The sequence below is a fragment of the Paramisgurnus dabryanus genome, chromosome 9 (assembly GCF_030506205.2).
Source record: "Paramisgurnus dabryanus chromosome 9, PD_genome_1.1, whole genome shotgun sequence".
In the NCBI taxonomy this organism is placed as follows: Eukaryota; Metazoa; Chordata; class Actinopteri; order Cypriniformes; family Cobitidae; genus Paramisgurnus; species Paramisgurnus dabryanus.
The window spans coordinates 7,198,843-7,211,009 of NC_133345.1; the positions used below are offsets into that span (position 1 = coordinate 7,198,843).

A 12,167-nucleotide genomic window follows, 5' to 3' on the forward strand; every position below is an offset into this window, starting at 1 on the left:
GACATGTAGCCGTTTGATTGTGGTTCTATTTAATGGCTAGTCTATTCTTTTGGAATGGTCAAACGTCTATTAGATTTTCACTGACAGCCCAAATTAAGCCTTGTTTTAGCCTAGACACATATTCGCTGTCTATTAGAAATTATGTAGTCGTTGAATAGCCGCTTTTTTGATGACTAATGTATTCTTGGGCCGTGGTTAGACGTCTCTTGGATTTTACGTAAAACGACAAAAGAATCTATTTTTAACACATAGGTCAGGGGAGAGCGCGAACGCAGTCCCCCACTATCAGAAATTTTGCAGTCGAGATTCCCACATTTGGGGAATTCGCAAAGGGTCAGCACAACCGGAGTGCAATGGCTGAGCCTCGCCCTGGGTGAACCACCTTCATGATCATGGTGTCTCCCCTGCCAGGTAAGTATGAGCGACACCCTTTGAGGCCAGACGGCCGCATCTTCCTGTGACCGATCACATCAACGGCGCCCCCGAAGGCCGTCCGACTAACATTTCATTACTGTGTGTGACCAGGTGGAAAGCGCACGAAGCCACGTCTGAGACCAAACATTCTTCGAGATCTACCCTATTTTTATTCCGTTTCCAGCCCGGTTGAACCGTGTAGAGTGAAATATGTGAAACAATTTAAATCAAATGGATTTAAATTGCGCATTCAAATATATGGTTTCGTTATTACAAAGTAACTTTACGTGGAATAGAAACAAAGAAATGTACAGAGCAATCAAGAAACAACGAAAGCATAGCAATTTTAGAACGTGGATAAATAAAAACACAGGGCTCAATGACTTTCCCGTTGTCGTTGTGAGTTAAACAAGTACAGCTATGCTTCCAGGTCTGTCGACGTTGCTGTGGATTTTCGACAGCTGTAGTATGAAGGGTAGTGAAAAAAGTTTTCAGGTGTTTTTAACATTCCAATCGGCCTCTTTCGCTTTTGTTGCACCTTCAGCTGTGTCGAGGATGTTTAATTCGTCCTCGGATCACCACCACAAACTTGTAAAGAAAATAATTAAATACATTACAAAAACATTTCTTTATCAGCGTGTTCATTTCCACGCAAGCTTTTCGTTAAACCAATAAAGCCAACGAAAACACAGCAATTTAAAGAAACACACGTATTAGAAAAAACACCGTCATTCACGCACAAAAGAAGCAAATTCTTTTTTTGTATTTGACTTATTTGTCCCCGAGAAGGGGAGCGCACCATTCATGGAAACACTGCAATACCATGTTGATGCATGGAGTGGAAGGAGCAAGCTCCGCTTCCATTTCCGAAGGTCAAAAATCCATTTAACATATAGTCTCCGGATAGGAGACGTATCAGACATTAAACTGATAAGAACAGATACTACACTTGATCTTAGCCAAAAGGCCGAGAAGCGATACCGGAATAGACGCAGCCAAAGGGGGAGCCGGCGAAGGCGCTGGCTTTTGGGGTGGAGGCTAGCGGGCATTTAACTCTATACGTTACAGAGGTAGAACGTTGAGCTAGCAGATCAGAAGTTCATGTTTTCTAAACCCATGCAGAAAACACACACAAACTGTTGGGAAAAAGCAGTCATCGCTTAACCAAACAGAAACATGAAGTAAAGCTTCAGTTAATTTGCTTGCAGCTTGCAGATCCAATACGTCGATCGTAAAGGTAATGCCGGTAGATCGCACATACCTTAACTGTGTATGCTGCTCCACGCCTCCACGAGCTTCGGGAAACAGAGCGCAAAATTGTCATTATGGTCTTGGATTAACTGTGAAACATGCTTTGCCTTTCTTCTCAAATGTGTTTTCATAAATCTTACGCTGTCCGCTGCAGCTCAGTCGTCTAACTTCTGAAATTTACCAGGATGCGCATTTTTTCCTTGATGCAGGAACTGATCCACGCTCATGAGAGAGAGAGAGAGAATTTAGAATTTTCAAAAAACCTTTATTACAAATTAAAACATTTTCATAACCTCAAATCAGAAAAAACAAAGGGGAAAAAATATATATATATATATATATAGTAACGGAAATAACAAAAAATAAGCCAACATAGGAGCAAAGACGAAATCATCTTCAATAACCAGACACAGAGCTCCTCCATAATACCAAATCAATTCAAAAGAAAGAAGATCATTCATTGCTTTTAAGTATCTAAAACCAATAAGGATTCTAGATTTAACTTATTTTAAAAACTGCTAATATATCATGGCTTCCAGGTCTGTCAACGTTGCTGTGGTTTTTCGACAGCTGTAATATGAAGGGTAGAGTGAAAAAAAATGTTTAAGTGTTTTGAACATCCCAATCTGTTCGTTTACTTAGTATTTTATTCATGTTTTCGAGTTAAAAAATAATTCTTAAATCAAGATACATTTACTTAATAAGCAAAGTGGCTTAGAATTTAAGTCTTGTTTACTGAAATAAATTCTAAAATGTAATAGGTTAAGGCTTAAAACAAGTAAAAATATCTGCCAGTGGGGTAAGAAAAATAAACCTAAATTGAGTTTATTATTGAATTAAGTTGAAACTAGAATTACGTTTATTTTTCTTACCCCGCTGGCAGATATTTTTTACTTGTTTTAAATATAAACCTGTTGATTTTTATAATTTATTTCAATTATTACAAAGTATACGATCTGATTTTTTAATCGCGGTGTTTGTTTTATTCCTCGTTTCTTTTCCGTGCATTTGCTTTATTTATTTATTTTTGCTTGTTGCATTTAAATGCACGTTTGATTTGTTGCCACATTATTCTGTGTTAATGTATTTTTTAACATGTTTATAAACAAAAAGTGCGTTATTATAATTAATTATATGGCTGTGAATTCCCAGCAAACACAAAACGCTTTTATAACAATTTTCTATTACAATACATAATATCTTAAGCCACTTTGCTTACCAAGTAAATGTATCTCCATTTAAGAATTGTCAGATATTCACAAGAAAACAAGACAAAAACAGTAAGTAAGATATTCATTTACTTTTTTCTTTCAAACATGAATTTACAGACGGCTGGAAATTTTAAATAAAATAACTAGACATACCTATTCGGGTCTGCTCCCGTTTGCTGTGATGACGGGGACTTAGTCCAAAGCACATTTTGAGGAATACTTACACATTTTACTTCTTATTTCTTTGGAATTAATTATTATTTATTTTCAATTACAAAGTATGCGATCTGATTTTTTTAATCGCGGTGTTTGTTTTATTCCTCGTTTCTTTTCCATGCATTTGCTTTATTTATTTATTTTCTGCTTGTTGCATTTAAATGCACATTTGATTTGTTGCCACATTATTCTGTGTTAATGTATTTTTTAACATGTTTATCAACAAAAAGTGCGTTATTATAATTAATTATATAGCTGTGAAATATATACAAGAATTCCCAGCAAAAACAAAACGTTTTTATAACAATTTTCTATTACAATACATAATATCTTAAGCCACTTTGCTTACCAAGTAAATGTATCTCCATTTAAGAATTGTCAGATATTCACTAGAAAACAAGACAAAAACAGTAAGTAAGATATTCATTTACTTTTTTCTTTCAAACATGAATTTACAGACGGCTGGGAATTTTTAATAAAATAACTAGACATACCTATTCGGGTCTGCTCCCGTTTGCTGTGATGACGGGAGACTTAGTCCAAAGCACATTTTGAGGAATACTTACACATTTTACTTCTTATTTCTTTGAAATTAATTATTATTTATTTTCAATTACAAAGTATGAGATCTGATTTTTTTAATCGCGGTGTGTGTTTTATTCCTCGTTTCTTTAGCTCACACAACATTCTACCAAAAAACAGCAGATCATTTTCTACTAGATAACTCCATACACTATGGATTAAAAATGTCCCGACTGCGAACCTGATAAAACCCAGGTAAAAAGCAAATACAAATAAACCATTTTGATTTAGCAAAAGTTTACAAATAAATGCACTCCCTGCACACAACAAGCACGTCTAGTTACCATTCATATTTTGCGTGATTTAAGTTTCGTCGCATACATTTTGGAAGGCACACGATAAAAACAAAATAAGGCTTTTAATGTATGCAGACTTCATTCTCCGTTGAGGGCTTATCAATCATAATAAACGCTGTTAACTCTTCTCATTGAATGGTCTAAATCCAATGCTGGTAAAGAAATCAAATGTGCATTTCAACGCAACAAGCAAGCCGTAAAGCAATGGATGCAGGCAAACAAACGAGGAATAGCACATACACCACGATTAGATCATCGGGTCTCATACTTTGGAATTAATAAGAAATAATTATTCAGTCTAAAGAAATAAGAAGTAAAATGTCTAAGTATTTCTCCAAATGTGCAGACTCATTACAATAAACGGGAGCAGACACGAATAGTTATGTATGTCTCGTTATTTTATTTAAAATTGACAGCTGTCTAACATATGATATATTTTGATAATACGAAATGCTAAAAAAATAATATAACACCAATCGACAATATCTGTTATTGTTATTTTTACAAGTAAATTCATGTGTAGGAGAAAACAAAGCAGCTGTCAGTCCATACTATATTGAGTGGCCATCGTAGTGGTGCAACCTGAACGATGTTTTCCTTACTTCCGGTCAAAGGCGCCATTTTGTGAAATAGGCATATAGGTGACGCTGGAGCACGCGGCCATTGTCTCTGTTCAACAAAACAAGTGTATATATACACATACGCATATTTTTCCTCAATCAATCACCGAATACAAGGTGCAATTCGATGCCAACTGGCCCTTCTCTCTGGTTTCATGTTTGTAAGGAAAATTAAGGGGGAAATTACGATAGCATTTCAGCCAAACATTCATTCGTGCCACGCTGCTTTTCTTTGAACGAAAAAAAAAACCCTCTGCTCCCCCTACACAATTTCTTCTCCTGTTATTTTATGCTTAAAACAAGCAAATAAATCTGCCTACAGGGTAAGAAAAAATTCGTTAACTTTTCCCATAAACACTTAATTCAAGAAAAATTGTCCCACCCCACTGGCCATTTTTTATCCACAATACACATTCGATGTCTGCACGCACCATTGTCTTTGTTCAACGCAAACAATTCTGTTGCGTTTTTCTTTGAACGAAGTGCTCCGCCTAGATAATTTGACCCATATTCACATGGGTTTGTTTCTCGTTTTTTCTTTGAGAACAATCTATATAGCGCTTTCCACAATCGTTTTGGTGTTAGCTTTACGTAAAATAGAAACACAGAAAAGTACTGAGCGATGGAGAAACCACGAAGCGGAACATATTATGACCACGGATTGGCAAACAAACTGGCAACCACGCACAAAAGAAGCAAACTCTGGTTTTAAACTCACCTTATTTGTCCCCGGAAAGCGCCAGAGTCGATGCACGGAGTGGACGGAGCAAGCCTCGCTTCCATAGCCGAAGGTCAAAAATCCATTCAAACGTGTAGTCCCCGGTGTCCACTCGATTTTACCCAAAAAGCCGAGGAGCGATACCGCAATGGCATCCGGAGAAGGCGCTGGCTGTCGGGATGGAGGTTAGCGGGTCAGAGATCCGGCACTGAAGGTCTGCGTTCATTACTCACCGTGTGCATTTCACTCTATACTTGTAAAAAAACCATACAAATACATACAGAAACAGTTATCACTCATACAAAAAGAAACACGAAGGTAAAGCTTCAGTTAATTTGCTCGCTGAATGCTTTTTGCATGCACATACAAAACTGAACAAAACTGATATACTGAACAAAATAGGCCCCAAAATTGAGGAACACCAGTTGTTTAGTTAAACTGATTGAATAGCACTTTGCTTTCTATTTGTTAAATATGAAATGAGACAATAAATTACAAATTACATTTCAATGCCTGCAGCGTGTTCATGTCCACACCACAAATAAAACCGTGTGACCCTTTTTTTTTGGTTTAAAGATTGAAAGTTTCGAACCTACGCAACACTCTAAAGACAAATGCTCCTAAATAGTACCAAATAAGGGTTCTTCAGCTTGTAACCATAGCAGAACCCGTTTTTTTGGTACTATATAGAACCTTTTTATACGGTTCTATAAAGAATCTTGCCTTGAAAAATGCTCACCTCAGTGGTGCTATAAAGAACGATTAATTTATCAGCTGTCAGGAGTGACATTTTTGTTATTTATCCACTTTCTAATGTATAGCACTTGATAAGGATTAACAGTTTAAAAACAGAAATGCAAGACATCAGAAAATACATTTATTTTTTACTTTCATAACATGAGAGGTGTCATACAATAACAAATATGTGCTTTAAAATCACATTCCTAAGTTAAAAATATACATAAAAATAGATATATGGATCATTACACAAATCACTACTCAAAGGAAATATGTTAAATAACTGCTTCAATATTAATTAACAATAACGTTTGGCCAAGGCAGTCCTTGTAAATAGACATATAAATAGACAAATAAAATCATGACATATATGCCATAGAGCCTGAGATAGAGAAAAATAATAAGGAATTCTTCTTTTACTACCATCTCAGAAATATTGCCAGAATTGGAGGTTTTGTCTCAAGACAGGACTTAGAGAAACTTGTTCATGCTTTCATCACCAGCAGGGCCGATTATTGCAATGGACAATGGATTAAAAAAGTACTGTTACTTGTTTAAAAACCACTTCATGGCTACAGGCCGAAATACATGACAGATATGCTAATCGAATATGAAACCGATTACTCGGAGCAATAGGATCAGGTCATTTAGAAAAAACAGGGGTTCACTCAAAACAAGGTGCATCAGCATTTAGTTATTATCAGCTTTCAGAAGAGATCAGATGTGCTTCAACAGTAGACACTTTTAAATCTAGATTAAAAACACATCAGTTTAACTTTGCATTTACTGAATGATTTAAAACAGTACGAATAAAACAGTACAAAAGAATAAAACAGTATGAACCTTACCTGTTATAAAGGGAATGAAGCTTACGGTATGGTGCTTACCTGCAGAAATAAATAAAGTACAATAAGAACACACAGAACTTCAATTTTCAAAATTATTTTAACAATAAATGATGATTATTTTACTGGTTTACCTGTTTGCGATTACCACAGAATCCCGTCACCTGGCTGCGGTCTTCATTTGGTGAACGGTTCTTCACTCATAATTGACCTATACAAGAAATAGAGAAGAATAATAAGCAATTCTGCTTTTACATGTAGATGTGTGCCCCAAGAACACAGACACACCGGCTCCAAAAAGTTTAAAAAGTACACATTTCTGTTATTTTAATGTGGCAAATGTGTCAGCTTTAAAAGAAGCATACATTACCTTTTAAAGAGGATGCGCACTGCGTGAAATACCTTTACTCCCAGCATAAGCAAGCAATTTTCAAAATGCTTTTAAAAGTAATGGTGATTATCTTACTTGTTTAACTGTTTGTGATTACCATGGAATCATGTCACCATCATTTTTAAGCTTGTAAAGCAAATAATGAAACATTGACTTAGTAGGAAAAAATATTTTGGAAGTAGCGTGATAAATGATGAAGAAAATATTTTGCAAAGTGATGGTTAGCACACGGTTGATGGTACCTAATAAATTCCATCATATTTTTTTTATTCCTACTATGGAAGTCAATGGTGACTATCTGCTGTGGGTTTACCATCATTCCTCAAAATACCTTCTTTTGTGTTACTCAGAAAAAAAACTAATCCTCGTGTTGTTGTAAGCCTGTATGCATGAGTAAATGATGACAGAATTATCATCATAAATTGAAATATCCCTTTAAACTGTATTCCCCCCCCCTTAAACCTAAACTTATTTTCTTACGGCAAGTCATTTAGGTAATCAAGAAAATACTTTACCCGTTGTCTTTGTGAGTTAAACAAATACAGCTACGCTTCCAGGTCTGTCGACGTTGCTGTGGTTTTTCGACAGCTGTATTATGAAGGGTAGCGAATGAATGAATACATTGCAAAAAATCATTTCTTACTTGTTATTTCGAACTGTTTTCACTGTACAAATATCTAGAAAGTCTTAAAATAAGATGCATTTTTTGATGAGCAAAATGCCCTAAGAAAATAAGCCTAGCCTTTAGGGAGAAAAAACTCAAAATTTAAGCGAATTTGGGCTTAAAACAAGCAAATAAATCTGCCAAAGGGGTAAGAAACAAATCTAGATATAAACACTTAATTCAAGAAAAATTGTCGTAGCCCATTGGCAGATTTGTTGGCTTGTTTAATGTACATGCATGTACAATATTTCAATTTGTCTTGTATTTATTAGCATTTTGTATTGCCCAACGCTGTCTATGTTGTTTAACTGTTGTCATTTTCTTATAAAAGCCTTTATAATTTATTAGTTTGGATGATTGCCATTCCCGAGAACCTCTTATATTGGAAATAAAAGAATCATCTAAGCATTATTTTGTTGACTGTCTCTTAGACATGTAGCCGTTTGATTGTGGTTCTATTTAATGGCTAGTCTATTCTTTTGGAATGGTCAAACGTCTATTAGATTTTCACTGACAGCCCAAATTAAGCCTTGTTTTAGCCTAGACACATATTCGCTGTCTATTAGAAATTATGTAGTCGTTGAATAGCCGCTTTTTTGATGACTAATGTATTCTTGGGCCGTGGTTAGACGTCTCTTGGATTTTACGTAAAACGACAAAAGAATCTATTTTTAACACATAGGTCAGGGGAGAGCGCGAACGCAGTCCCCCACTATCAGAAATTTTGCAGTCGAGATTCCCACATTTGGGGAATTCGCAAAGGGTCAGCACAACCGGAGTGCAATGGCTGAGCCTCGCCCTGGGTGAACCACCTTCATGATCATGGTGTCTCCCCTGCCAGGTAAGTATGAGCGACACCCTTTGAGGCCAGACGGCCGCATCTTCCTGTGACCGATCACATCAACGGCGCCCCCGAAGGCCGTCCGACTAACATTTCATTACTGTGTGTGACCAGGTGGAAAGCGCACGAAGCCACGTCTGAGACCAAACATTCTTCGAGATCTACCCTATTTTTATTCCGTTTCCAGCCCGGTTGAACCGTGTAGAGTGAAATATGTGAAACAATTTAAATCAAATGGATTTAAATTGCGCATTCAAATATATGGTTTCGTTATTACAAAGTAACTTTACGTGGAATAGAAACAAAGAAATGTACAGAGCAATCAAGAAACAACGAAAGCATAGCAATTTTAGAACGTGGATAAATAAAAACACAGGGCTCAATGACTTACCCGTTGTCGTTGTGAGTTAAACAAGTACAGCTATGCTTCCAGGTCTGTCGACGTTGCTGTGGATTTTCGACAGCTGTAGTATGAAGGGTAGTGAAAAAAGTTTTCAGGTGTTTTTAACATTCCAATCGGCCTCTTTCGCTTTTGTTGCACCTTCAGCTGTGTCGAGGATGTTTAATTCGTCCTCGGATCACCACCACAAACTTGTAAAGAAAATAATTAAATACATTACAAAAACATTTCTTTATCAGCGTGTTCATTTCCACGCAAGCTTTTCGTTAAACCAATAAAGCCAACGAAAACACAGCAATTTAAAGAAACACACGTATTAGAAAAAACACCGTCATTCACGCACAAAAGAAGCAAATTCTTTTTTTGTATTTGACTTATTTGTCCCCGAGAAGGGGAGCGCACCATTCATGGAAACACTGCAATACCATGTTGATGCATGGAGTGGAAGGAGCAAGCTCCGCTTCCATTTCCGAAGGTCAAAAATCCATTTAACATATAGTCTCCGGATAGGAGACGTATCAGACATTAAACTGATAAGAACAGATACTACACTTGATCTTAGCCAAAAGGCCGAGAAGCGATACCGGAATAGACGCAGCCAAAGGGGGAGCCGGCGAAGGCGCTGGCTTTTGGGGTGGAGGCTAGCGGGCATTTAACTCTATACGTTACAGAGGTAGAACGTTGAGCTAGCAGATCAGAAGTTCATGTTTTCTAAACCCATGCAGAAAACACACACAAACTGTTGGGAAAAAGCAGTCATCGCTTAACCAAACAGAAACATGAAGTAAAGCTTCAGTTAATTTGCTTGCAGCTTGCAGATCCAATACGTCGATCGTAAAGGTAATGCCGGTAGATCGCACATACCTTAACTGTGTATGCTGCTCCACGCCTCCACGAGCTTCGGGAAACAGAGCGCAAAATTGTCATTATGGTCTTGGATTAACTGTGAAACATGCTTTGCCTTTCTTCTCAAATGTGTTTTCATAAATCTTACGCTGTCCGCTGCAGCTCAGTCGTCTAACTTCTGAAATTTACCAGGATGCGCATTTTTTCCTTGATGCAGGAACTGATCCACGCTCATGAGAGAGAGAGAGAGAGAGAGAGAGAGAGAGAGAGAATTTAGAATTTTCAAAAAACCTTTATTACAAATTAAAACATTTTCATAACCTCAAATCAGAAAAAACAAAGGGGAAAAAAAAAATATATATATATATATATATATATATAGTAACGGAAATAACAAAAAATAAGCCAACATAGGAGCAAAGACCAAATCATCTTCAATAACCAGACACAGAGCTCCTCCATAATACCAAATCAATTCAAAAGAAAGAAGATCATTCATTGCTTTTAAGTATCTAAAACCAATAAGGATTCTAGATTTAACTTATTTTAAAAACTGCTAATATATCATGGCTTCCAGGTCTGTCAACGTTGCTGTGGTTTTTCGACAGCTGTAATATGAAGGGTAGAGTGAAAAAAAAATGTTTAAGTGTTTTGAACATCCCAATCTGTTCGTTTACTTAGTATTTTATTCATGTTTTCGAGTTAAAAAATAATTCTTAAATCAAGATACATTTACTTAATAAGCAAAGTGGCTTAGAATTTAAGTCTTGTTTACTGAAATAAATTCTAAAATGTAATAGGTTAAGGCTTAAAACAAGTAAAAATATCTGCCAGTGGGGTAAGAAAAATAAACCTAAATTGAGTTTATTATTGAATTAAGTTGAAACTAGAATTAAGTTTATTTTTCTTACCCCGCTGGCAGATATTTTTTACTTGTTTTAAATATAAACCTGTTGATTTTTATAATTTATTTCAATTATTACAAAGTATACGATCTGATTTTTTAATCGCGGTGTTTGTTTTATTCCTCGTTTCTTTTCCGTGCATTTGCTTTATTTATTTATTTTTGCTTGTTGCATTTAAATGCACGTTTGATTTGTTGCCACATTATTCTGTGTTAATGTATTTTTTAACATGTTTATAAACAAAAAGTGCGTTATTATAATTAATTATATGGCTGTGAATTCCCAGCAAACACAAAACGCTTTTATAACAATTTTCTATTACAATACATAATATCTTAAGCCACTTTGCTTACCAAGTAAATGTATCTCCATTTAAGAATTGTCAGATATTCACAAGAAAACAAGACAAAAACAGTAAGTAAGATATTCATTTACTTTTTTCTTTCAAACATGAATTTACAGACGGCTGAAAATTTTAAATAAAATAACTAGACATACCTATCTGGGTCTGCTCCCGTTTGCTGTGATGACGGGGACTTAGTCCAAAGCACATTTTGAGGAATACTTACACATTTTACTTCTTATTTCTTTGGAATTAATTATTATTTATTTTCAATTACAAAGTATGCGATCTGATTTTTTTTAATCGCGGTGTTTGTTTTATTCCTCGTTTCTTTAGCTCACACAACATTCTACCAAAAAACAGCAGATCATTTTCTACTAGATAACTCCATACACTATGGATTAAAAATGTCCCGACTGCGAACCTGATAAAACCCAGGTAAAAAGCAAATACAAATAAACCATTTTGATTTAGCAAAAGTTTACAAATAAATGCACTCCCTGCACACAACAAGCACGTCTAGTTACCATTCATTTTTTGCGTGATTTAAGTTTCGTCGCATACATTTTGGAAGGCACACGATAAAAACAAAATAAGGCTTTTAATGTATGCAGACTTCATTCTCCGTTGAGGGCTTATCAATCATAATAAACGCTGTTAACTCTTCTCATTGAATGGTCTAAATCCAATGCTGGTAAAGAAATCAAATGTGCATTTCAACGCAACAAGCAAGCCGTAAAGCAATGGATGCAGGCAAACAAACGAGGAATAGCACATACACCACGATTAGATCATCGGGTCTCATACTTTGGAATTAATAAGAAATAATTATTCAGTCTAAAGAAATAAGAAGTAAAATGTCTAAGTATTTCTCCAAATGTGCAGA

The 12,167-nt window shown here is 35.8% G+C and overlaps 4 non-coding genes across 4 annotated transcripts; all 4 read right to left on the bottom strand.

The window, feature by feature from the left end:
- Positions 1–254: 254 nt before the first annotated feature.
- Positions 255–419, bottom strand: LOC135765749 (U1 spliceosomal RNA). Its single transcript, XR_010541011.1, has one exon. It is a non-coding gene; the product is annotated as a U1 spliceosomal RNA (small nuclear RNA).
- Positions 420–1,202: 783 nt separating this feature from the next.
- LOC135765771 (U2 spliceosomal RNA) lies at positions 1,203–1,393 on the bottom strand. Its single transcript, XR_010541033.1, has one exon. It is a non-coding gene; the product is annotated as a U2 spliceosomal RNA (small nuclear RNA).
- A 7,237-nt stretch (positions 1,394–8,630) lies between these two features.
- LOC135765750 (U1 spliceosomal RNA) lies at positions 8,631–8,795 on the bottom strand. The gene has a single exon (XR_010541012.1). It is a non-coding gene; the product is annotated as a U1 spliceosomal RNA (small nuclear RNA).
- A 783-nt stretch (positions 8,796–9,578) lies between these two features.
- Positions 9,579–9,769, bottom strand: LOC135765772 (U2 spliceosomal RNA). Its single transcript, XR_010541034.1, has one exon. It is a non-coding gene; the product is annotated as a U2 spliceosomal RNA (small nuclear RNA).
- Positions 9,770–12,167: the final 2,398 nt, after the last annotated feature.